The sequence below is a fragment of the Protopterus annectens genome, chromosome 2.part1 (genome assembly GCF_019279795.1).
Source record: "Protopterus annectens isolate FY-2018-M chromosome 2.part1, PAN1.0, whole genome shotgun sequence".
Lineage (NCBI taxonomy): Eukaryota > Metazoa > Chordata > Ceratodontiformes > Protopteridae > Protopterus > Protopterus annectens.
In genome coordinates, this window is record NC_056729.1 from 1,566,684,350 (window position 1) to 1,566,706,649 (window position 22,300).

The 22,300-nt window shown below is 37.2% G+C and overlaps 1 protein-coding gene across 3 annotated transcripts in view; it reads right to left on the reverse strand.

Annotated features, from left to right (window-relative positions):
- Positions 1-22,300, reverse strand: part of CHD5 (chromodomain helicase DNA binding protein 5) — a 2,140,358-nt gene that overhangs the window by 1,154,372 nt on the left and 963,686 nt on the right. The window lies entirely within an intron of this gene.

A 22,300-nucleotide genomic window follows, 5' to 3' on the forward strand; every position in this document is an offset into this window, starting at 1 on the left:
ATCCATTGACCAAATCAGACTAAATCTTAACCTTCCCAAAAGATATATATGTCTTATTAATGAAATCATAAATATTCTCTCACCTTTATTTCCAAGCAATCCCTACCTAAAAACAAGCTCACTATTTTCAATGGAATATGGTTCTCTTCTAGTTCTGGAAAAGTTATTTCCAACACATATAAACTTATTATAAACTTTAAATGGGCCTGGTGGGGGCCAAGTACAATGGCACTATGACTTTGATCTTCATGCCATGCCTTTATTTACAAGTTGAGACACACAGATTTCCTTACTACTCTAGCTGACTGGTGGTCAAAGCTTAAGTTACTTTCTGTCTGTGTTCCTAGGTCCCTCACCACTGGGTCTACTTTTAGGGGTATGCTATCAATATTATAATTTGCAGGGATATCTGATTTACCAAAGAGTATGATTATACATTTTTTAGCATTTAGTTTCAGAACATTGTTTTGGCACCAACCATTTGTCATTTTTAGGCCTGTTTCTAGGATTTCAACTTCATTTGGGGATTCAATGATTGCTCCCAGCTTACAGTCATCAGCAAATTTTGTGAGCCACAGGCCTCCAACATTGGCCTTCTCTTGAGAAAAAATATACTAAACAGGAGGGCTCCCAACACTGATCCCCAAGGGACACCATTTGTAAAAGGTTTCTTACCAGAATTGGATTCAGCTATTCGGACAACATGTGTCCTGTCAGTTTGCTGTCCATCTGATGATGTAGGGATTTATGCCTAATGCAGTAAGTTTAGCTATGATCCCTGAGTGAGGGATTGTGTCAAAAGCTTTGGCCAGGTCTAGATAAGCAGTGCGCATAGTTTTACCCTCATCCATGGCCTGGTGACTTTCTCAAGGAAGTCCACCAGACTGAGCAGGCAATTCCTCCCTTTGACAAAGCCAAAATTGGGTCTGGTCCAGTGTTTGGAGATTTCCTATGTTGTTATTGATCAGGTCCATCATAATTCTCTCCGTGGCCTTGCAGATAAGACTGGACATGCTTATGGGGCTGTAATTCCCTGGGTCAGTTGATGGGTCCCCTTTGTGCAGAGGAAAGACCTGTCCAGAGGCTGTAGTTAAAGAGGGTTTCCAGTTGGACCGATAGATTCTGTTTTAAGCTATTTAAAAAGGCATCTTGGAATGTTGTCGGGACCCATGGAGGCTGTGGTTCTGGCTTCAGCAAGTGCAGTAAGGACCTGTTCCCTTGTAGTGATCAGTAAGATGATGGCTACAGGTATTTCTTCAGGTGTAGTAGGAGGTGATGGGAGTGGAGTCTGAACTGAACTTATTGGCCAACAGGTTTGCTATAATTTCAGACTGGGTGTAAGCGCTGCCATTCATAATTACCTTAGCAAATTGCTGAGCATTTCCCCTAAGGTTACAAACATAAGTAAAAAAAGTCTTCTGGTTATCTTTCACCTGGGAGGCTGTCTCTGCCTCGTAGTTTGCTTTGGCAGATTTGATCAGCTCTCTAATTTGTTTGTTTAAACTGGAGAGTGTCTTTTTGCACTGTTTTGTCTGTTCCTTCTTGGCTTTGGAGAGGATTTTTTTCCTTTTGTTGAACAGCCTATTTACGCTAGAGTCCACCAGAGTGTTTTATTTTTGTCAGTAATTATAGTTTGACTTGGACAGGTACTGCCTCCTGTATACAGCAATGAATGTGATTGTATAGTGCTTTTGTGAAAAGCACAGAGTAGGCCTCAGTGTCATCTGGGTTTGGAAGGGCTTAGATGTTTAATAAGCTGTCACTAAGTTTGAGGTAAGTGGCCTTAGCACAGTTCTTAACAGGTTTGGAGTTTGATGTGGGTTCCAAATTAGTTTTAATACTAAAGGAGATCATTTTCCGGTCAGATCTTACCAGACAGAAGTTAATGCATGGAAGGGAGCAGCATCCTCTCATGTTCTTGCATACCAGATCTCCGATATTTGTACCTCTAGTTGTGAAGCTAACTAGTTCCTCCAGAGTGTTTGTGTTGATGAAGTCCAAAAACCTCTGAGTAAGTGAACTATGTTTCATATAAGTCTCCCAGTTTATGGAGGGGTAGTTGAAATCACCCATGCGTATGGTGTTAGGCTGTATGTTAAAAGATTCTAGTAAGTTTAGGTAGGAGGTGTGGTTTTCCAGACTCATGTGAGGGATCTGTAGCTAGGATATGATAGGGGTTTGCACCCATGGTTAGTTGAGTATGGAGCAGCTCAAACAAGTCATGTTGTTAGACCAGCCTAGCAGTGTGCTTATCTATTATGAACACGGAAACACCTCTTATGAACACTGAAACACCTCCTCCCTCTGTTTTATCCTGAGTTGAGGGAGAATGAACTGTATGAAAGGCATTGTACCTTTAACAGCTGGGTGCTCTCCATGATTCTGAACCATGTTTCCGTGACTGCACATATTCTGCATTCTCCAGAGTGTGGAGTGCTTACAGGAAGCAAAATTAAAAACTTGTTCCTCATGTTCATAGGGAAGTACTGGACTAGTTGCATTTGTGGACTAGTTTAAGCCTAGCCAATTTCCCCTTAGTAAGAATCAAACCCTGTATCTCTTGTCAGTGAGGTAAACACCTTAATCATTATGCCAACCCCCAACTTTCTGCACGGCAGGTAGGTCAGATGAAGCCGATTTACTTTCACATCATCTGGGATTGCATTTTTTCAAAAAAAAGCTATGGATCACCCTGTCTGTCAAATTAAATTCTGATGGTTTTAAAGATTTACAAATTTCAAGGAAATTTGCAATTCTGCAAACACTGCCTACTGAAATAAAGTACAAACATTTGAACTTATTAATAACAATGCTCATGTTTCTTAAGTTCTACATTACAAACAATTGGTCAGATTTAAAATATGTAAACTGTGATGCATTCACTGAGTGTTTACTGCAATAAGTGCTTTAGATTGTTAATTAACTCTAAAACTGCCAAAAATAATTGGCAACCAATTTACAAAAAAAATCAGAAATCATCTGTTAATTTCATATTTTAAAACTCTTTTTAAAATGTAATTACCGCACATACCTAGCATATATCACAACCTTCGCCATCAATGCAAATTTCACACATCTAATGAATACCTTTTATTTATCAACTTTGTACCTATACCGACATGTTTGTGAAAATATTACTCTTACTTGCTTGTACACAGTGTATTTAGATATTTATGTTTTTCTGAACTTATATACCCAACAACTGTTACCAGTTCATTAGGTTTTTGACTATTGTAACTTTCATTATCTGTTAAAATCAAATAAAACTTTTGAAATTATAAAAAAGCCCCATTCCACAACAGACCCAAAACCTAGGGTTTCGTTCAAAGTTTTTTTTTCAGTTTTGTGAGTTCCATGCTTGTAAACATATGCAATGAAAATGAACTGCTACATGTTCCTGTATCAACACTGCCATCTGGTGGATTGTCTTATACATTATTAATACAAAAACATTTACTTTGTATGAATATTTACTTTTCTTTTAAATTACAAAAAAAAAACAGCTATATTAATTTAGATATTATTAAAATTCCTCATTCAACTCAGGTGTCAGTAATACACCCAGCATTGCCATTCATCTTCTTTCTTTATAATTCAATATTTTTTGTTTTGTATTCTTAGTGACACATTCAGAAACCGTGTCAGTACCAACAAAAGCAAACCTGGATGACTTATGTTGAAGCATATGTTTATTTAAAGGGCTACACTCCATTTTACATCTAATATCAATTAAATGAATAGCCAAACTTCCAAGGTAGCGAACTTTGTCCTACATAAAAACTTCCCACAATAGCATACTACCGAGTATATAATCCAATTCATAACATGTTATTAAATTTCGAATGTCAAAAACCTTTGAAGTATTGACTGAAGTGAAATGCTTAGTTTTTGTAATATAATCATAATAAACATAGTTCTCAGAAGGTGAACTTCCTGTTGTGACTGTTTGTTACCTCAGCTGCCCTTCCTTCCATTGAATCAATTTTGTTGCTAGAAAAATTACTTTTCAAATTTCTACCATGTTTATATCCAAAGATAAATCACTCTGTCATCTTATTCTCAAAAAATCTCTAATTTACTATAATATACCAGTGTTTTTGTATCACCTCTTTAATATTGAATGTGCTTGTTCCATAACAATAAAATTCTTCCTTTTTGAGACAGCTGGGTACCTACAGCATCCTTGTAGTCTAAAGTGGTATCCCGCAGAATCATGGCTACTTGCCTCTAAGTTTCTATTACCAAGTCAATATTGTACTTCCTTTGTATAAAATTTCTCACCAAATCTTCTGCCTCTGCCTCATAAATCCCACCTTCACTACATGTCCTTCTTATTCTTAAAAACTGAGATTCAGCAATATTCTTGGATAAATGTTTGGGGTGACAACAACTGGTCTATAGTAAAGAATTTTTATGGAAGGGTTTCCTATGTACTGTGGCTGTCACTGTTCCATCTATTTTTAGTCACCAAAATGTATAAAAAAGTATATTTGAGCAATTCTGTTTTTTCTAAAAATTAATACTCAACTCATTTTGGTTCACGAACACCACAAACTTTTTCATTTCCTCTATCCCTTCATTCCAAGTCATCCAAAAATTGAAACCATCATCCAATATATCTGAGAAAATTGTTACTGGCACCATTCTAGACATACAATTCCACACAAAAAAAAATGAAAATATCTGCATAGATAGGGACAAAACTTGCCCCCATTGCCATCCCACTAATCTGAAAATAACATTCTTCCTGGAAAAAGAAAATATTCTTAGTTACTACTTGCTATAATAACTTAATCAAAAAAGTCATTATAGAAAGGCTCATAGAGTTTTCAGCCCATTTTTCTCTTCATTTTTAAGGCTCAGAGTCCATGCTTATAAAGAAAATATTTTACAGCCTTTATTCTCCCTTCATGTGGAATATTGGGATATAATGCATTTACATCTAGCGTGACCATATATGCTGTATTTTTCAGGGTTGTATCTTTTAACTTTTTTAAGAAATGTATAGTGTCCTCTAGTCTTGCTGGAATAAAATCCAAAACTGGCCTCAAATAAAAGTCCAAATAGGCAGAGAGGGGATCTGTAACTGAGCCTCTTCCTGATACTATACGTCTCCAAGAGGATGGGAATATATTTTTGTGAAACGTTAGGAACAAACTATATGATCTGTTTCCCAGGGTCCTTAACTATAAAACTCTTTCATTTGTTTATCACTAATTATTTCTTGTGGCATACTAATCTGAAAGAACTCATCCATTTATTTATTTTTTTTTTAAGTAGGATTAGTGTCCAAAAACATTGGGAATATGGGTTTCTATCAGACAACTGTCTTTTTACTTCTGTTAAATAGTCATTTTTTCCCCAAAACTACTACTGTCCAAACTTTATCAGCCTTAGTTATGACTATGTTTTTATTTTTCATCAGGTGTCTCAGAGCTTCCCATTCTTTAGAAGACAGATGAATAATTCCTAAACAATATAGTTTCATTTTGAACAAACTTTTTCACTGCAGCATTCTTAAAAATATGAACTGTGGGGTGGCACCATGAATTAAAATCTTATTTCTTAAATTTAAATACATCCACATCATCGCCACCCCCCCATCTTTTGATGTCTTTCATGCCAGTACATTAAATTCACCTTTTGACAGAAGGCCTTAAGATCATACATAACATCTAAAAAGGGACCTGCTGAATGAAGGAATAAATGCCAAACCTTTATTTAACAGAGGAAAACAGTCATCAGAAAGTGAAATATCAGTTAGATAACTACCAAATGTTGTACATCCCTACTTTTTGCATCAAGCCCTGAAATAACTTCAACATTTTTGTTTTGTTTCTATGTCTTTTGCCCACACAATTTTTGGTGCAATCTGCCCCTTTAAATTACATCTTTTATGCTGGAGTGAAGCTTCCATTAACTCACTGTCCATAACCGTGGAAAGATCATTCATAGTCCCACATCTCTCTTGGATGAAGCACCTGTTATTCCTCCTTTCCTCTTACTTCTGCTTTTATTTTTAGGTATAGAAAAACCCTTAGCAAAATGAACCCCTTTCTTCTGCTTCCACCACACAAATGCTGAATTGCTTTAATAATCCCTCAAGCCCCTTTTACATTTTTTAAGTTTTCTAGTTTTTAATTCAGCATCCAAATTATCAATTTCTTTTTTTTAAATCATGAAAAAGTGTGGATATTTCAAGTCAGTAACAATACTGAGTTAATAAACCACACAAAATCAACAACTAAATAACCAAAATTAGCAAAAACGGACAAAGCAGCTACAGCACGGACTGTTTAATGTTAGCGCTTTCGGTTAAGGATATTCCTCCACCTTCTTCAGACATATACAATACAAAACACACAACAGCACTTTTTATACATAATAAGCAACTAATTAAAAGCAATTGAAATAATTAATTAGATTAAATGCTTCATTACTACAACGCAATACTTTAAAGGACTAATACCTTTAACCACATACATAATTATTTTAAAATATATAATAGTACCATTAACTAAACCATGTTCTCTACATAAATTTCTTGTAAATAGAAAGCTGTAATGGTGAAATGTTTATGTTATTAAAAAAATGGTATTAAAGTTAATGAAAACAGGACAATAAAGTCAAATACAACTACTATCAACCCTCCAGCATACATATAAATATGTTATTATGTGAACGTTCTGTGCAATTGAGCAGTACTACATCCTGTAAAAGGAACCCCAATGACTTTATAAATACATCTACACATATTCTCTATAAAAATAAAAATAAAAATTAACCAATAATGAAAAAAAAAAAACAATGAAAAAAAATATTGACTTTATTGTCCTGTTTTCATTAACTTTAATACCAATTTTTTAATAACATAAACATTTCACCATTACAGCTTTCTATTTACAAGAAATTTACGTAGAGAACATGGTTTAGTTAATGGTACTATTATATATTTTTAAAATAATTATGTATGTGGTTAAAGGTATTAGTCCTTTAAAGTATTGCGTTGTAGTAATGAAGCATTTAATCTAATTAATTATTTCAATTGCTTTTAATTAGTTGCTTATTATGTATAAAAAGTGCTGCTGTGTGTTTTGTATTGTATATGTCTGAAGAAGGTGGAGGAATATCCTTAACCGAAAGCGCTAACATTAAACAGTCCGTGCTGTAGCTGCTTTGTCCGTTTTTGTTAACAATACTGAGTTACATTGACATTTAAAATAGCCAAAATGCCTTCATAATAGGCCACAAGAGGATTAACAAACATAAGGGAAGCCATTTTCTGCATGGATTGCCACTTATTGATAAAACCAGAATCTTCCACTTCAACTGCCGGCTCTGTGTAGACTTGAAAATCAAGTGACACCATCTGTTGTTTATAATATGCCTTCAGAGTCCTGTTTTTTTTCCATATTAATATTAAGTACAACAAATGCCGATTCGATAGGTACATCACCTTTACTCATAGTGGGTTGAACGCCCAGTTTACTTGCCACACCACCAAAGCAGGAACAGCCGAATCTAACCATGTATCATCCTCCAGATCCAAACACAGCCCAGAAATTAATGTCTGTAAGTCGCAGGCAGCCATGGAGCCCTGTTCCATTATTTTAATTTAAAACAACTGCACTACTCCTTCAGCAGATCCCAATATTCAAAAAAAAAAAACACCAACTGCACAAAAGGAGTATTGTACTGCACAGAATCGACATAAATTCAACAACAAAAGTCCCAGCAGAATATAAATCCAATATTTCTTGCATTCATTTCACACCAAAGGGTAAAAGCTCCATTCCACAACAGACCCGAGACCAAGGGTTTTGCACAAAGCTTTTTCAATGTTGTGAGTTTCATACCCTGTAAATATATTTAAGGTCTACATTTAAGCTGCTGCAAATCACTCAAAAGGAATCAAGACGTTCTGTCATTAACAAAAACTTTTGCTACAGAACTGCTATATGTTCATGTATTGACACTGCCATCTGGTGGATTTTCTTTGATATTCTTAATATAAGACATTTACTTTGTATGAATAATTACTTTTCTTTTAAATTACAAAAACAACAGCCATATTAATTTAGATTTTATTAAAATTCTTCATTCAACCCTGGTTTCAGTAGTGCTCCCAACATTACCATCCATCTTCTTACTTTATTATTCAGTATTTTATGTTTCGTATTCTTCTTAACACATTCAGAAACGTTGTCTATACCGACAAAAGAAAACCTGGCTGACTTATAATGAAGCATATGTTTATATAAAAGGCTACACTCCATATTACATCTAATATCACTTAAATGAATAGACATTCTAAACTTCCAGAGTAGAGAAGTTTGCCCCACCATGAAACTTCCACAATAACATACTGCCAGGTATACAATCCAAGGCATAACACATTATTACATTTTGAACAATTTCAAAAACTTTTGAAGTACCGACTGAAGGAAAGGGGAGGGGAAGAAAAGATGTAAACAAATGTTGTTCTTAACAGTATTAATATAAAACATATAGTAAAGCATTTTCGGTTATTTTTCTGTATTGTAGGGATACTAAAGTACACAGGTACCCCTTTTTTCTACTCTATTCTTTCTTCTTGTTTAGTTTTAAGACATGTAGGCAATGAAATGTAAAAAGAGAAGAAAGTCTAGACAAAAGTATGTTTAAGATAATAGGCTGTAATCATGGGTTGTTGAGGTGAGGAATGGTTTGTAAAAGTATACAGATCATGATATAAGTAATTTTTCTTACTTTTGCAAAGGAAAAAGACCGGATTAAGGCCCTGGGCTTGATATAACAAGTTTTTTAACTGGAAACAAGTAAATAAGACAACCCTGAATGTAATGAACAGTTTTCCTTTAGCAAATAAATGTTCACTATGTTTGTAGCTGAATGCAACTGTGTATCTCTACAGACAAGCCAATAAAAGGGCAATAAAAAGAGAATACTTTCTGTTTCAAAATGTAAATGATAATGTTTTCTGAAAGCATTCAAGTTGTTTTCTACATCAGAGCTGCTCTTGGTTTGGCTACATCACCCAAGAGGTACAGATAATCTGCTGCATCTAAAGCCATCTGTTGCTAAAATAATGAAAGTAAGTATAAGTCTGAATTTCTGCTGATTATTTTTACTGTATTTCATAAGAATCCTGTTTTATTTGTTACATTTCCCACACTTAGTAGAGTTTCAAAGCTGAACTGTTTCTACGGCGGTTAGCAGTGCACTGTATAGAAGCAAACACTTTCAAGTTAAAATTTCCCTTAGAATAACTATCTCTGCAACCTTCCCCAATCCCCCAGCTGCTCTAGGAGCACCTGAGCTGTTCACAGAGCAGCATCTCCTTGTTAAATAGCTGCAGTCCACACCAAGTATAGCATCCATTCTTCGTCCGTGTACCATCATCCCAGTCCAGTTAAATCCCCCCACTCTTCTCCCTGGTTAAATCCACAGTAAACAACTGAAAACCATAGTTAGGCACTTTTCTGCTATCGCTGTGACTGTGGGCATCCTGAGTTGATGTAGCAATTGTCTCATGTACACTGACAACCATTTAATCCTGAAACAAACAAACACAGTATGTGAGGGATGCAGTTACACTACTAAAATTGATACACGACTGTCACATAGTGACAAATCAAATAACAAACAGGTTGTCAGTACATGCACATAAATTCCCTCACTAAATAAGGTCTCAACACATAAACCCATATATGCAGAGGTACTCAAAAGTAACTAACCAAAACCTTAGAGGCCTCCTGTTCACTGCCCTCCAAAACCACATGCAAATAAAACCAAGTCAACACCAACCAATACACATTAAAATGCACAAGTAAGCCTCTAAGGCAAAACACCACACATTCAAACATCTCGGTCACAGAAGACTCCATCATGAGACACATAGATGCCTCCTCACCAGGTTGGATAAAGAGAAGGTTACAGCCAGTTGCCTGTCAGGGCCCAGAATTCACCAGATCACTCAGACACTTGGGTCATTCAACCAAAAGTACTAGTATGACTCAGTCATACTCCGTGTGGGTATGAATGACTTCAGATGTACTTCCCTGGACTATATGAAGACAGACATGATGGACCTCTCTGAATATGTGTCACAGGAGGGTATTAGCCTCCCACTGAGCAGCATTCTACCCTCACCAAGAATGATACCACAATACAAACAGAAACTGACTGACTTTAATAACTGGCTTAGCTGCTGGTGCCATTCCAAGGGGATCAGGTATTTGTCAGCCTGGGATGACATAATCAACAGACTACAGAGCTTTGGCAGAGATGGTCTGTACCTGTTGCCACTAAGCTTTCAAATACTGGCCAAAGCATTAGCCAACAAATAGTGCCTTTTTTTTAGGCAGTGTCAAACCAACAGACCTGCCAACTTAACAAATTCTTCTAATGCCAAGCTGAAGGTGCTGCTGAATGTTAGGAGTGCAAGGAACTGCACTCCCTGAGAGCTCTCCTCTCCCTGGAGAATGCTGACATCTATGCAGTTACAGAGATGTGGTTCAAGGCTGTGGAAAGCACCCTGACAGTGCAAAACTACAATGCCTATCACACATTCAGACCACCCCATGAAAAGGAAAAAAACAAAAGGTTTTGCCATTTACAAAAGAATAAACAAACAATCAACCCTCGAGATTGGTCAAGCAGGATGACTTGCTTGAGTGACTCTATGTCCATCTGACCATAGGCAAAATCCCACACTATATCATTCCTAGCTACAGGTCCCCATCCATGAACCATGAAAACCACTCCGCACACCTGAAGTTACTAGAATCACTTACCACTCAGACCAACACACTATTCATGGGTGATTTTAACTACCCCTCTATAAACTTGGAAACACAAATGACCAGTAAAATGCAGGCTCAGAGATTCCTGGAATTTGTCAATGCAAATCCTCTGGAGCACCTGGTCTGCACTCCCATTAGTGAAACAAAATACTTGACAAAGGCAAATTACCTATACTATCATTTAACAGAAGGTAATTTGCCTTTGTCAAGTATTTTGAGGTCTATGCAGAAGTATACATAAATGCCTTGTACAACCACTGAAACAACTGCATATTAACAGCAGTACCTGACCGAACTAAACCCAGGTCTAGTTGGAAAAACAAGTCACCCAGGTGTACCCCTGGCATAAATAGATTATACAACAGAAGGAAGAAATTCCTGTCTAGAACTAAGTGAATGGGTGCACAATACAGAAATAAATCCCCATTAGTCTCAACAGGCAAATCAGGGAACTAGTCAAGTTTTCAAAAGTTAAATACAAGACTAAAATAGCCTCTCAAGCAAAGGATAATCAGAAAGCATTTTTAGTATGTCTGAACTCTTACAGGATACACTCAGCAATATGCTGAGTTGGCTGTAGATGGCACTAACTATACTCAGCCAGAAGAAACAACAAACCTGCTGGCCGATAACTTCATCTCAAATTTCACCTCCAGGCTTATGAAGAAGAAACAACCTTAGAGCGGGGGAGTGCACATTCATCAAGAGGCCAATCACCACTGGAGTACCACAGGGCTCAGTGCTGGGTCCCCAGCTGTTTGGGATGTACTTCTTAGATGCCAAGGCAAATGTACATGGCCTTCGTATGACAAAGTTTGCTGAGGAATGCAAATTGGGGGCAATCACTGGGTCCCCAAACAATGTTGATATAGGTTCATAGGTAGGTACTAGGCTATCGGCCCTAGGGCCTATACAAGCCCAGCCAAAAAGGTACCCTGGCTTTTGCCACCCAAGAAAATTATTTTCCTGTGCCACTGTCGAGCAGAGCCACAGAAGTGATCCCCGGGGTGAATTTCCTATTTCCCATCCATTCATCAAAATTTTTCTTGAAGAGTATTAATGAGGAGCTTTGTTTGATGCAGATAGGTAGTTTATTCCAGGGTATGGGAAGTCTCTGGGACAGGAATCTATCCCTCCGGCATGTTCTGTTTATTGTGATGACAAGGTTTAGGTCCCTAGAGCATGTAGCTCGGACGGATTGGGATTTCTTTAAGTGTAGCATGTCCAACAGCTCTGGGTTTGACATAGCTTTGTATGTTAGGCAGAGATCACCTCTGAGCAGGCGATATGAGACGGAGTAAAGCTGGAGTTTTTTGAGATGGTCAGCGTAGGGCATCTGTTTGAGGCTGGTAATCCTCTTTGTGAGGTATTTCTGCGGCCTTTCCAGTTGTTGTAGATGTCTTGTGCGGTACATACCAAAAGGGGTGTTGTACTCTATAATGGGTCTAATGAGTGATGAGTAGAGGGGAACAATGACCTCTTTTTTTCTGGATAAGAAACTTTTTGTGATGACGTGTGCCATGTAGAAGGATTTCCTGACTACTGTGGCAATGTGATTATCAAAGGAGAAAGTACTGTCCACCTGTGTCCCAAGGTCTCTTATCACACTTTCGGTGTTAAGTATACTACCGCCTATGTTGTAGTTCATGGGTACAGAGTTTTTACCAAAGGGGATGACAATGCACTTTTTGGCACTGAGCTTGAGGCCATGGCTTTGACACCAGGCATCTGTCTCTATGAGGCCCTTTTGTAGGATGTCCACATTGTTAGGAGTTTCGATTATGACTCCTAGTTTGCAGTCATCTGCGAACTTCATTAGCCAAAGACCTCCTATATTAGCCTGTACTTCAGAGAAGTAGACACCAAACAGGAGAGGACCCAGGACTGAACCCTGTGGTACTCCACTTGTCACTGGTCTGAAGTCAGATTTGGAGTCTGCTACTTTCACAGTGTGGGTTCTGTCAGTGAGCCAGTTGGCAACCCATCTTGTGACATAGGGATTTATACCTAGTTTAGTGAGTTTATCTATAATTCCAGAGTGGGTGATGGTGTCAAAAGCCTTGGCAAGATCTAGATAGGCTGTGTGAACCACCTTACCCTCGTCTACAGCTTTGGTGACTGCTTCAAAGAAATCTATCAGGTTTAGAAGACATGATCTGCCTTTTACAACCCGAACTGGGTGGGGTCCAGAGTTTGGGGATTACCAATGTCTTTGTTTATAAGTTCCATGATGATACGTTCCATGGCCTTGCAGACCAGGCTCGTCAGGCTAATGGGGCGGTAGTTCCCGGGGTCCGTGGTGGCTCCCCCCTTGTGGAGTAGGATAACCGTCACTGTGCGCCATTCAGCAGGCACAAAGCCTGAGATGAGCCTATGATTGAACATGGTGCTTAGGTGGGGTGCCAGTTCGTTCTGTAGTTCGTGTAGAACGCAGCCTGGGATGTTGTGTTCTTGGCTTTGGAGAGTGTGGTTTTTACCTGTGCAGCCGTGATTACAGGAATTTTGAATTCTTCTGGTATATGGGCTCTTTAGGGGGTGAGAGGGGGGTAAAGTTAGCACTGAACCTATCTGGCAGGATGTTGGCAATATCAGTTGGGTCTGTATATTTAGTGCCATTGTGCTGTAACTCAGAGCAGATCTGAGTATTGCCATTGAGATTCTTGACATAGCTATATAATGTTTTGCAGTTGTCTTTAGAATCAGTGGCGATTTTGTTTTAGTAACTAGCTTTGGAGGATTTTATCAGAGATCGCAACTTCTTACTGAGGCTGACCAGGGAGCTCCTCCACTCATGGGATTTTACTCTCTTTTGCAACAGCTTCTTCCTTCTGTTGTACAGTTTGTTTATGGCAGGGGACCACCAGATTGGCTTCCTTTTTTTGCAGGATAGCGTCTTGGTTCTGTTTGGGATAGCATGATCCATGCACTCGTGTAAGTGCTTATAAAGTGCAATTGTGTAGGATTCAGTAGTCGTAACTGTATTGTCCATCTGCATAGGTGTCATGAAGTTCACCACTTCTGTCTTAAGAAGCATGAAGTTGGCTTTGGAGAAATTTTTTACCATGGTTTCCTTAATGGGGGGTGGGGGCAGGATGTGGATATCTAGGGTAATTAGCTTATTGTTGGATTGGACCAATGAGGCATTGACTTCAGGTGTGGAACACCAGTCACTCATGTTGGTAATGACTAGATCTAGGATATTCTTGCCCCTGGTGGGGGTGTGGATAAGCTGATCCAGGGCATTGGAGTTTATGAATTCCAGAAAGCGTTGAGCGAAGGAGTTGGTACAAGAGTAGTTTTCCCAGTTAATGGTGGGGTAGTTGAAATCGCCCATTATTAGGGTGTTTGGTTTAACCCTAATATTTTCCAGCACATCAAGAAAAGAGGAGTGGGAATCCTGGGGCATGATGGGGGAACTGTAGCAAGCTACAATTTTGATTGCAGTTTTGCCCAGAGTTAGTTGCACTTGGATAACCTCTGCTGCATTATGCTGAGCAACTAGCCTGGAGGATATCCTACAGAAAGGAATAATGCAGGCTAATGATTAGTGTTAGAGCCATGGCCTCAAAGTATATGTGAAGAAATGCATAATAATACCGTTTGTTAGATGAAATACCTCTTCAAATTCCAACATTGATAGCACTCCCCTAACAATGGACCCAGTGGTGAGAGATCTAGGAACTTAGATTGATAGGATTCTCAGCTTTGACTACCATGTGTCCATGGTGGTGAGGAAATCCATCTATGTGGCTCAGCCTATAAGTAAGGGGTTGGAATCCAGATCTAAAGATGTCATAGTACTACTGAACTAGGCCCACATCAGACCAATAATAGAGTACAATGCACCCTTTGGCATGTAACTCAGGAGGCACATGAAACAGTTCGAACATCATCTGAGGTTTCTCACCAAAAAATACAGGGTATAACCAACATGTCATATGCAGCCCGATTAAAAGCCCTATCACTGTATTCAGTTTCCTTCTGGTTACTGAGTAGTGATATATATCTAACCTACAAGACAGTCTCTGACCCAGCTCCGATGGAACTGTTGCATATTCTAAAAACTAACTGCACAAGGATTACCCACACCAAGGATCTAAACCTAATCTCTGACATGGGCAGATCATGCTGGAGAGACAAATATATGTCACAGAGACTGCCCCTCTTCTGGAATGGGCTTCCTATCTACATGAAACAGAGCCCATCCCTGACCATCTTCAAGTGCAATCTGGACCAATGGATTGGAAATTGCAAATTCACTCCTGTGGTGGTCCCCATGTCCTTTATGGAGAGAGGCAGTCTGTAAAAATTGTCAAAATCACACTTGCTGGCCCTTCTTATCTTTCCCATAGAGATAGAAAATTGGGTAAAATCTGTGTAAAACTGGCTAGGCTTGTAAGGGCTCTTGAGCCCTTAGCCTTGTAATCTCCTATGAACCTACGAACTTATAAATAAAGACAAGACAAAAACAGACAACACTTAGCATAAGTAGAAGCCTAGGCTGTAACAAGCATTTTAGCATGTATAACCTTAATTAGTTAATTAAAGCCTGTGAGTGTAGCTGTCAATCGGGGACAACTGTTCCAATTAGGTGGGTTAAACTTCATTATTTGAAGATGTAAATAGTTCTGTGTGTTTGTATTACATTAGTATGTTATGGAGGTGTTCTGGGAATGTGCTTTTATTTGAAGATTTTCATTAAAACAAAAGGTCTTCTAAGATGTGACAGGTTCAAATGGATATAACTGTATAAAAGATCAACCTGACAAACATTTGTATACGCATGTAACACAAAAGCTAAAACTAGACATTTAAAAAAACTGTTATACATAGCAGGTGGTAATGATAACATCTTGTCATAATGGCAACACTTTCTGTATTATCTCTGAATGTGAGCAGTCTCACAGATATATACAAAAAAGAAAGAGAACTGAACTATATTAAGAAATACAGAGTGCAAATAGCTATGCTACAATAGACACATTTGGAAAGAGATGAACATGTGAATTTGATAAAGAAAGGATTTCAGGATGGTTATTCAGTGGAATATCTGGTACAAAGAAAAGGGGAGTACTTATGACAATTGCTAGAGAAGCTCCAATAGAGACAGAAGAGAAAAAAATGATAATAGTAGATTTACAGTAGTAAGAGCTAACAGCAAGGGAGGAATATTACACTGGCATGTAGTTATATTCCACTGAAAACTGCTATAATGGAGATTAAGAAAACTCTGGGAGAAATAATCAGCTTTTAGCAAGGAATATTACTTGTAGGTGGGGACTGGAATTTGATTTCAATAGTGAAGACGCGTCTGGGGGGCCCAGAAGGGAAAACATAAAAAATAAGGCAGATTTTTGGAATTTGTGAAAATATTTGGTATGGAAGATGTGAATTCAGTAGTGGGAGAGAATCAACATAGTACTCTCCTCAAGGTACAAAATCTGGGCTACGCTAGACAAAAATTATGTTTCACACAAACATCTGCATTTAGTTGTTAGTTTTGATATGCATCCAATAACTATTTCAGATCATGCGCCAAAAATAACAAATAAAAATGCAGGCTAATGCAATAAAAATGTGTGACTGGTGCTTCCACACCTATCTATTAAAAAGAGAGGAATTTAAGGAATGGGTTGTGAAAATTATATTATTACGGAAATTAGAAATTCTTCAGAAAATATAGCTAGGGAGTTGGATAAAATGAAAGTGGAATTTAAAATAGGGTAGAAATAAAAGAAAAGAGATATGGTTAAGAAGTAACAACAATTATTTATGCGGGACTAACAAAGGTTAAATGTTGCAAAATAAGGGGAATCTCACAGAACAAGAAGAAGCACAACTGCAGAGTACTAAAGAAAAATAAGGGACAACCTGGAAAATATGCACTAGTTTAGAAAGATTGCTGTTACGCAACTGTATTTTGATAATAACTCTAGAGCACAAAAGCTTTTAGCACAACAGATTAGGGAACAGAAAATAGAAAGGGTTGTTGCCAAGCTTATGGAGCCTACAACAAGGAAAATAACAAAAGATCCTGTACAGGTATTAGAAATATTTTGGAAATTTTATGGCAATCTGTGCAAAGCAGAGAAATGTGGAAATCAAGAAAAAGTACAAATGGACATATTTATGGAAAAATTAAATATGCCAAAGTTAGAGCTACATGAGGCTCAATTATTAACAGTCAGGAAAGGAGGAGATTAGATAAACAAAATGGTAAATGTTTAACCAATCTACAGGAAAGTCTCCAGGAATAGATGGCATTCCTGTGAAAGTCTGGAAGCTAGGAGGAAGAAAGTGATAAAGATCTGGAAGGTTTTCTTTAACAGTATTTTAAATGGAGGAGAAGAACTAATATCCTGAAAGAAAGCTGGGTTAGTGGTAATACCTAAAGATGACAAAGACCCATAAGATCCAGCTTTATACAGGCCCATTGCAATTCTAAGCCATGATTATAAAGTGTTTATATTGATAATGGCTAAGAGAATGGCAAAAGTGTTGTTAAAATTGATAGATATGAATCAATATGGGTTTGTTGAGGCGGAGGTAAACATTTGACAATGTTAATAGAAAAATGATGATCCAGAGGGAAGCAGAATGTAAGAAAATACCAGTGTTGTTGGTGGGTCTTGATACACAGAAAGCATTCAATAGAGTACGCTGGGATTTTATGACTAGGGCAATGTAAGCATTTGCACTCTCTGAAACAATAATAAGGTTAATTAGGAGGACATACGGGGGATTGGAGGTGGGAGGAGGTCCACTTTGATAAGTTCTGTTTGAACAGTGGGAGCAGGTAGGGGTCTACTCTTTCCCCTTTGTTATTTGCATTACATTTAAAACCACTGACAAAGAACATAAGGGACTCAAAAATTCAAGGATATAATTGGTATGGTAATTAAGAAAAGTTAGCTTTATTTGCAGATGATATTATTTTTGTACCGATAAAACCAGCAAAAGGATATTTCAGTGTTGTGGAACATTCTGAGATAGTTTTAAGTCTTTTTGGGATGCAAAATCCATCATCATCATCACCATCATCATCAGTCCCCTTTTTCCCATTTTCTACATGGGGTTGGGGTGTCATGTTAACTGTCTCCATCTCTCTCGATTCAATGCCACACTCCTGCCTTCTTTGACACTCATGCCTGACTGATGCAGATCTCTCACACAATCCATCCACCTCTTTACTGGATGCTCTTGTTTCCTCTTGCCTTCTTCCTGCCTGTCCCAAATCTTCACCAGAATGTCTACTGCTTTTCTGCACATGTCCAAACCACTATAACATCTTCTCTTTGATTTTTTTTCTGCAATTGGAGCTACTTTGGCTTCTGCTCTTGAGTCTTCATTTCTTTGTCTGTTCCACAGCGTGCATCCTACCACCCTCCTCAGGCACTTCATTTCCATTATGTCTAGCTTCCACATCTGCTTTGCCTTTACTGCCCAGGTTTCTGTACCACACAGTAGTACTGGCAGCACCACTTTTCAGCTTCTTTGGCATTCTTCTGTCATACACTAGACCTGACCTTCTATGTCAGTTGGCTGCAGCCCCTCTGATTCTAACTTTGACATCTTCATTCATACTTCCCTTCTCCTCAACCACCCCTCCAAGTTACTTGAAGCTGTTAACCTGTTCCACTATCTTCCCTTCTATCTCATTTCTCAGCTTCTTCTGATTTCCCCAATTTACTGCCATTACCACTGTCTTATCTGTACTCAGTTTCATCCCATGTGCTTTCACTTTTGCATTCCATTCCCCTATCCTTTGCTGAGGTTCTTGCTCAGAGTCTGCCTGTAATGCTACATTGTCTGCATACAGCAACTTTGTTGATCTCTCCCCTCCGACCTGTTTGTTACTGTGGTGTGCAGTATCCTGAAGATAGCCAAAAACAATGGGAAAAGACACCCCACGCATTAAAAAAAAACATAGACTTAATGTGAGTAAAACAAAAAAAAAAGCTTCATATGTATTAAACACACTTTTTCAGGGTTTTAGCAGCATGAAATCTCAAATAAATATATATACATACCAAGTCTAAACCTCATAGGTTAATAGATTAATTAATAATCATTGTTCCTATAAAGAATAAGAATATCATTCAACAATCATTCCTGTTCCTCAAAAAAAAAAAAACAAAACAACTCATTGATTTCATAAAAAAACTCCAGTAAAAAAGCTTAATAATATAGCTAACTGCAATAATATAATGCCCATATATAAGCATAATGCCAAATCATATATATATGGCTATAACTATAAATAAATATAATAGCACTAATAAAATAAATATGCTAAAAAATAAATGGTGAAATGGTGATAAATAATGAAAAAAGAAAAAACAAAAAAAAAAAAAATAAATAAAAATAAAATAAAAATAATTCTAAATAAACACTAAAAAATTATAATACTAACACAAAAACACATTATGTACTAACATAAGACTTATGTTCCTGTTCAACTAATATCATCATCCAAGAACCAATCAAAATCAATTCAATCACCCCAAATTCATTAACTAACATCCACAATATCTGTTCATCCACATTTAAGTTAAGACCCTGAATTTATATGTATGATTAAAATGTTTTGCAATATGGAATTCAGCTTCCCATGATCATCATTACACATGATACATAATTTTTCCTTTTATATTCTAGAGGAATGATTTCCTGAATGCATTGAATATAGAGAATGCGGTGATTCAGTATATTGCAAGCATATATGCATAAAATGAAAAATGTAATAGTAACAAAATTTAACAAAAATAAAAAATAATCTAAAAATCCTACTTATATTACATTTTGCTCATCAACAATAATACAACACATGCATTGCACATGTTACACTTTTGTGTACTGATTCTAGCTTTTCTTTTTGTGACTCGTTTGTGTATTGTAATATTTCCTAGTATTCAGTACAAAGTTCGATCTCTGATGTTTTCTATATCTGATTATATCAACAAAGGTGTCGTTCACACAGCTGACTAATCCAGTAAACTAAGTATTTCTCTGTAATATTTTGTAACTTAGTTCTGTAACTAGTAGTATTAATAGTAGTATATCTAATTAGTAACATGCTCTGTTCCTCTCTTGAATTCAGTTGACTGGCACCATAACTTCTTGAAATCCTGATCTGAGTACTTTGAGTATAACTCCTTATTTAAAACTGACCCTATCCTGAAGATAGGTGAACACATATCACAGACTACATGCCACGGCACGGCTAGCCACTCATCTGTGAAAAATATGCCTCTAGATGATTTGTGATACAAAATTAATGAAGATAAAACAAAGGCAATACTTGTAAACTATGTACTCACACACAAATTTGTTCAGCAATACTCATATTTATGGAGACGTGATAAAATGAAGTACTTAGGAGTACTGGTTAAAAATGATTCTGCTATGGCAGCTAAGGATATGTGGGAGAGACTAAGCAAAAGATAATGCAAAAACTGAGAAACTAGAAACTCTTGTTTTATAAATATGGATAGCAGGATAAAGCAGTGAAAATGTTTTTAGTCCCTTTAGTTTTATACACAGGTCAGGCATAGTTTTATTAACAGAGGAGAAGTTGTGACAGTAATTAATAAAGAGTTGAAGGATTTTATCTGGGAAAGGAAGAGGGCAAGACTCAGGTGGTATAAGCTGATCCTTCCAATAGAATAAGGTGAATCGGGATTACCCAATTTGAAGGGATGTTTCAGAGATACACAGTTAAGGCTCCATGCATGGCACAAGTAGAAAGCTATAGTTCAGAGTGGAAAGGGATGATGATAAAACAGGAGGAAGCTCAAGAAATAAGGAGAGATTAGGAGTATGAATGCAGATCCTTAAGGAGAATAACAACAGCCATGCAGAATATTATATTCATAAAGTAGCATAAAGTATTCTAAGAACTAAGCCAGCATGGGAATGGAGAAAGGAGATTCTGCCAGTACAGATGACTACAATTAGGGGTACAGAGAATAGGCAAGAGGAGGCTGGAATTTACTGGAGAAAACTGACAAAGAAACAAAGCTAATAATTACGGAGGGAAAGGTAGTATAATGAGAAGTGGCAAGGAATACATTTGGATTGCAGCGTAGAGACTGCCATCCCTATCAAGGATTGATATCAGAGTATAGGCAAACAGAAAGGTATAGGGGATCCTGAGTAAAGGACCAGCACGGGTATAGTTTTTAGCTGAATCTAGAAAAGAAGATGTTGTTAAAAAGGGGATAATTAGTAGGGCATACAGAATATTGCATGATAACTATAGGAATCAATTGGAGGTGGTTGGAAAGGATTGGGAAGAGATACTGGATAAGCAATTCACAAACAAACAATGGAAGGATATATGTGTGGCTCCCAAATATGTAACAAAATCTAGAAGATTTAGGATTTTTGCTTGGAATTGTTTGCATAGGTATTTTTATACGCCAAGCAGACTCCAAATATTTTTTTTCAGGTAGATTGCAATTGTTGGTGCTCTGATGGAGAAGAAAAAGGTAATGGGGAACATATTTTTTAGGAATGTAATGAGTTGGCAGACTTTAAAAATTCCCTAATAACTACTCTATCAGAAATACTGGGTGAGCAAATTGGTGTACCTAAGTTAATTTTTTTTTTTTTTTGAGCTGTGATACTGGTTCTGAATTGCCTAGACAATAGTAAGGCCTTTCTGAGCTTAATTCTGGTGGCTGCCAAAAAAAAAAGCAATTACTAGAAAATGTAAATCAAAGTCTAGACCAACCATATTAAAAGTAGTGAATATAGTAACAAAGGTTAAGAACTGGAAGCGGGAAGTTAGAAAAAGGTAGGAACAACAATTTACATAATAAATGCAAATTGTGGTGACAATACATACAGAATATTGTTTTGGAGGAGAAATGAGGTTTAAGGGAAGGCAGGAACTGATGACACATGCAATGTTTGACTGACAATGACTGGACAGAATACATACTGTATAATATTTACAACTGAAAATATGTCAATATGGTTTGGATTCATTTATATAAATGTATGACTGCTTATATCATAAGTAATAATTCAATAAATATGATTTTGCTTAAAAATAAGGAAAAGAGTTTGTAAATAATTGTTATTAACTGTATCAGGAAAAAAGCTGCCACATCACTGACAAAAAGGCTGGGGAATTGCTGTGAATTTGTGAAAGCCAGACTGCAAGGTAACATGATTTGCACAGGCATGTTTGTTTAATTTACAATAATCTGTCACTCTTAATTGCATTCATTTAACTTCTTATACCTGTTTTATCCTATTCATTTTCATGAGGGAGAGCCTATCCCAAGAAGCAACAGGCCTAAGGTAGAGAATCAATTCTGGGTGAGACACTAGTCCATTACAAGATTCACAGATGCTAACATACACACCACAAACACACCTAAGGACAGCATATAGGACTGTTAATTTATCTGTCTGCATAGTTAAAAACCCACAGTCACATGAAGCATACAAAGAAGTTATCCCAGGCAGGAAATAATCAGAAAACCACT